Source organism: Tursiops truncatus, chromosome 14 (assembly GCF_011762595.2).
Source record: "Tursiops truncatus isolate mTurTru1 chromosome 14, mTurTru1.mat.Y, whole genome shotgun sequence".
NCBI lineage: Eukaryota > Metazoa > Chordata > Mammalia > Artiodactyla > Delphinidae > Tursiops > Tursiops truncatus.
Window position 1 is genome coordinate 29,961,719 of NC_047047.1, and position 6,178 is coordinate 29,967,896.

Sequence of the window (6,178 nt, forward strand, 5' to 3'; positions counted from 1 at the left end):
TCAACGGCAACATTGGAACCTAGTGATCAATGGGGTGCTGTCTTCAAAAGTTTGAATGAATTATGTCTTGGGTGACAATAGAATAAAGACATTTTTAGACATGCAAGTTCTCAAAAGATTTTCTTCCTGTCACTGATTCTCAGTTACTGGATAAACTCCATCAAAATAAGAGTAAATCAAAGAAAAAATATGATGTAGCGTCTAGAAACAGGATCAAACACGAGTGAGATAACGGGAAGTCCCAGGATTGCAGCTGTGAAGCGACCTGGCAGCCAATCCAGACTGATGGTCAGAGGGCTAGACTTAAGGTTATCTGAGATGCCAGCCTGTGTATTGTGAGATGTTTTATGGAACTATGGAGCATGTGAAAAGACTAAATACTGGAAGAAAAGCAAATGGAAAGAGACAGTTGTCAGGGAAAGCATTCTATAAGAAAGGAAACATTCCCTGAGCCAAGTACATGCATCAAGATAATATTTCATGTTTTCCTGAATTATATTCACAAATATTTGTATCAATACTATTCCACTGCTTTGGTTTTCTTTGGCAGTTCCAATTGTGTGTTGGATTTCCTCTGCCTGACATGATTTCTATCATTTGTTCTTAATTATTTTTACCTTTTTGTTGGCGTTTTTCATTTCTAATCTCCGTTCCTTAATATGCTTCCTGTGGTATCCAGACTCACTTGTGTTCCTTTTAATGTAATCTTCATTTCTGAAAAAAATTTTTTTTTCTGTTTTCTAAATTCCACCAATTTTTGTTTGACTTCAGGGATGTCTCTTCCCTGAATTCTTGTTTTTCTTAGCTGCATTCACTTCATTAGATTTTTAAAATTCATATTGGAATGTCTATATTATTTTCAACTGCTTTGTGGGAACATTTTTCCTGTGAGTCTTCTCCAGGGAAACTCTAGGTAAGTTTTGCCGTCTCTATTTTTAATTACAGTATCTTGATACAAATGCTGTGCTTATTCCTATTTGTTCATATTTGAAACAGTTGGTTTTTCCTAGACCAAGTACCAGCAGGAGGATGAAGGGGAAAGACCTTGTCGAGGTTTCTCACCTCCCTCTGTGGCTACAATGAATTGTCTCCTTAAAAGTGTAGCCATGGGTCTTCTCTGGGATGTGATCTTGTTCAGAAGTTCTCTGCCAGCTCTGAGCTCCCTTGGTTCCTTCATCTGCTACATTAAGGGACCTAACTCATGTCTTCAATGAGATCCCCTAACTTGCTTTCTGAAAGACATCACCTCTGGACCCCTTAGGCACTTCACACACCTTCCCTCCCTGCCTCTCCCACACTCATATGCTTGTTCAGTCCTCCCCACAGCAGGCTCCACTCAGGGTTTGGCTCTCTTCTCAGAGTGAATATTTGCGAGTGATTTCTGAGGTCTGCCACTACCAGCCCCCTCCTCACTCCCTGTCCTTCCCCCATGGCACTCAGTTGGCCTCCCATCCAGTACCACACTTCCACTCAACGTGGAATGTATAAGTTTTCTTTGCATCCCTAGTTTCACTTAAGATAACTGTTTGTGGGAGTCAGTTGGTCATGTTTTCCTTGTCGCTCCCTGTGGTTTCCAGAAGTGGAAAGATCCAGAACCAGGCTGCTAACATTTCTACCAGAATCAGAAGACCAAAGGAATCTTTTAACAGATGTAAATCTGATCATGACACTCCCCTGCTTGAAAGTCTTTGTTTCAAATTGTATTTAGCAGTAATCTAACATCTTTAAGGTGGCCCGCAGAGCCTTCTACAAATGCAATCTGTGCTTACCCAACTTCACAGCAAGCCATTCTCCAGTCTCCCATAAGCCCTTCCACTCCACACTCATCTTTCAGTTTCCTGAATAAGTAAACACTTTGTATCAGTTAAGGTCCAGTCAAGGAGACAGAAGCCAACACTAAAATTTGAAAAGGGAAATTTTAATGTGAATAGTTGTTAAATAATAAAAAGTGGTTAACTACTAAAAGGGATCCAGAAATTGCAGGCGCAAAAAAAAGCAGCTACTATTTATGGACAGAGGGGACAATGCAGAAACTAAGGGTTTAGGAGAGCACTGAGTTTCTCACCTCTTCAAAGTGGGCTTGATTATCATAGGAACGTGCCACCTGCTGAACAAACATGCCAGAGGGTGTGGGCCAGAGCTGGTCCTTAGAAGCTGCCTGCCATTGGCCAGAGGTGGGTGGGCTGGAGATAATCTTTAGAAATGGTCCACCATGTGGGGGAGCTATAGGGTTGCCAGAATTAGCAAGTGAAAGCACAATCGCAAATATTGCAAGAAACATACTAAAAGTCATTTGTTGTTTAACTGGGTGTCCTGTATTTTATCTGTCAGTCCTCGAGAGTGGTGCAGCCAAAGCTGCCATGGAAGCAGCTGCAGGTAAGTAAAGTGTGGCCTGAGGGTGCAGCCGGGGCAGGTCCAGAGAACCACTGATGCGAGCGCCACTGGGTCTTCTGTACACTGATCCATTGGCTTGCACGCTGAAAAGAAAGAGAACCAGAACCCATAAGGAATGTGCCTTCCTGTCACCATCACCTTGCCATGTTCCCCCAGTGCCCTCTATTGACAAAGCCTAACATTGAGCCAACTGGCAAAGAAGAAATGTTTCACAAAGCAAGGCCAAGAAGAGTGGACTGGGGACCGAGACTCCCATTGCAGAGCCCTGCCATGTGAATGCCTTTTGTCTGCTCTTTGTCTTCAACTCTCCACTTAAATGTCCCTTCCTCTAAAATGCCTTCCTTTCTTTACCCACAATCTAAATCAGTAGCTCTCAAGCCATCTTATGTTTACTTTTCCTTTATAGCATTTGTCACCATTTTAAATTATGTATTTGTGCGATTATATCGTTAAAACCTGTGTTGCTCACTAAAAGCTGGTGACTTTTCTTCAGTGCTGTATATACCCAGTAGGTAGTAAATCAATCAATTAATTTATCTCAATCTTGTTTTAACCAAATGGATTTCTACCATGTGCTGATAGTACTACCAGCTAGAGTACTGGGTATGAGGTGATAAGAGCTAAAACTAAAGGACCAAACCAGGGCCAATTCTTTATGCCATGCCAAGTAATTTGAACTTTTTTTTATCTTAAAGGTCCTAGGGAGCCATTGATCTAATTTGTTTTTAGTCAAGATGTCTTCCAGGTTCCTGGCATGAGCAATTAGATGGATGGTTGGGACTAGTTACTGGGGTAGGAAAAGGAAGAAGCGCAGTTTGCGGGGGTAAGTAAGGATAGATGCTAGTTACAGGGCAGAAGATGAAAGCTAATGAGGTCTGCCTTTCAAAATGTGCTTGGACATGTGTGACATTCAGGTAGAAATAGCCAGTAGGTAATGATATGGAATTTGGAAGGGAGGTCCAGGCTAAAATAGAGATGGGAGTCATCAGCATTTAGGTGGTAGTTCAACCCATGGAGTGGCAATCACCCAGAGAGACACCAGAGTGAGAAGAGGACTGAGGACAGAACTCTTAGGTCTATCAGTATTGAAGGGGACAGAGACAGAGAAGCTTGCAGAGGAGAATGATGAAGAGCTGCCAGACAGGTGGGAGAAATACTGCGGGTCCATGATGTTGCAGAAATCAAGGAGGAAAACATTCAAGTAGTGAAGAGTCAAATTTGGCAGAGGGGAAAAATACAAGTTGTGAAAAAAAGTCCACTAGATTTAGCAATGAGGAAGTAATTGGTGACTTTAAAAATGAGCATTTTGGGCTTCCCTGGTGGCGCAGTGGTTGAGAGTCCGCCTGCCAATGCAGCGGACACGGGTTCGTGTCCCGGTTTGGGAAGATCCCACATGCCGCGGAGCGGCTGGGCCCGTGAGCCATGGCCGCTGAGCCTGCGCGTCCGGAGCCTGTGCTCCGCAGCGGGAGAGGCCACAACAGTGAGAGGCCTGCGTACCGCAAAAAAAAAAAAAAAAAATCATTTTCAGTGAAGAAGTAGGAGCAAAATGACTGTAAAGGAGTGGGAGGTGGGGATAGTTAACTAGTGCAGCCTCTGCCTTCCCGATTAAGTGGGCTATAGACGGAAGGAGAGAGGAAAGAGGAGATGGGTTTTAAAAAGCAATAATTTTTTAAAATCTCAATACAATAAACTATGAATAAATCACAAAGATAAGTAAATGACCACCAAAAAAACAACCCCACTCTTCATTCGGAAATACACAACAAAAAACATTCACCTCCGTTTTACATAGAAAATCGGAACAACAGTTAAAGAATGCGTTTGTGTGCATGTGTGTACTGTTTTTCTAGGATACTCAATTGAATGATGGATTAAAGAATGTAAATTGCAAAAACTGTATGATATATATTGTCAAATTATATTGGTACTTTATAACGTACAGCTCTTTATAATGGTACAGTTATAATGGTACAGCTCTTAAAAGCTGTACCATTTTACACTCCAACCAATAATGTCCGAAAGCACTCGTTTGCCCCCCTACTTTTACCAGTGCTGGTTGTTATTAAGCCTTTATTTTTGCCAATCTGATGCATGTAAAATGATCTCTTTTATTTCCCTAATTGTAAGTAAAGTTAGTGATTTGTTCCCATGATAGTTGGCTGTTTGTGTTTCTTTTCTGTGACCTGTCTGTATCCTTTGTCCATTTGACCTCCAAGGACTTTAAGACATTATAATAATCACATGTTGAATATGTAATAACTATATATCATATGTCTTTAGAAGTAAAAGATGCAGTAAAAATATGAGCAAGAAGTAACTATTGAATGATTAGGCAGAATTTTTAAAGAAACTAATAGATCCTGTAGAAATTAAAAACACAAAAGCTAAAATTAAAAATTCAATGGACTGGCAAAACCAAATTAGATACAGCTGAAGACATCTGTGAATTGGAACAGTACAACAGTGCAGAGACAAAGAGGTAGAAAATATGAAGAGAGCATGGAGAATAGAATGGGAAATCTAAAATATATTTAAACTGGAGTTCCATAAAGAGAGAAAACAATTTGGGATGGGAAACATTCGAAGAGATAGGGCTGAGAATTTTCCCGAATTATTGAAGGGTAGGAATTCTCAGACAAGATCCACAATGAATCCCAAGGAAGATAAATAAAATGAAGTCCATGCTTACATATATAGTCAAATTGCAGATTATCAAAGACAGATTTTAAAAGCAGCAGAGAGGGGGAGAAAAAAGACTACTACAATGATATGACAATTAGATTGACATCAAATGTTTCAACAGCAAGACGATGGGCCAGAATTCAGAGGGGTATCTTCAATGTGCTGAAAGAAACAACCAACTTAAAGCAATCATACAAGAATGAGGATGAAATAGAAAAAGAAAAGCCAAGAGAATTTGCCAACAATAAATCCAATACTAAATGAACTTCTAAAGCGTATATTTCAGGGAGAAAAAAATCCCCAAACAAACGTCTGAGCTGCAAAAAGAAATGGTAAGCAAAGAAATTTATACATATGTAGTTTAATCTAAAGCAACAATAATAGTGCCTTCTTCTAAGGGAGAACTAAAATAAAATACTGGATAATAATAATATATATGACAGGAGGTGGTTAAAGTGTTCTAAGATCACTGTATTTTTTTTCAGGAGAATAGCAGAAAAATGTATTAGCTTTGGCCTTGAGTTAAAATGTAAAGGATCGTCACTAAAATAATAAAAATAGAGCATATAACTTCCCAAAAGAGGAGGTAACAAAAAAATCCAAAAGAAGGCAGAAGAAGAAAAGAAACAGAGAAAGCCAGACAAACCAATCTTAGATGGTAGAAATAATTCCAAATGGATTAACAAGCATAATACATGTACTAAGCTAATAAAAGAGATTGTCTAATTGGATTTTTAAAATCTAGATGCACTGCTTAGAAGCAACATCTAAAACAAAAGTATGCAGAAAGATATATACCAGGAAACCCTAAATGAAGCTGATGTAGCCAAATTAATAGCAAAGAAAATATATACACATCTGTTCTCAAGCACACATGGAATACTTAAGAAAATATTGGTTTTTAAAGGTCACAGGAGTTAGAAGGGTAAGGGAAGTTGAAGAATAATTATTGCCAATTGGCAAAAATCAAAGAACTGTGAATAATTGTTCTAATGTGCCAATACCACACAAATTCTTTTTATTGGAAATGCCTTTAAATATCAGAAGCTATTATTCATCTATTAACAAATAAATAAATAAAGCAGAGTTTCTATGAGATCAA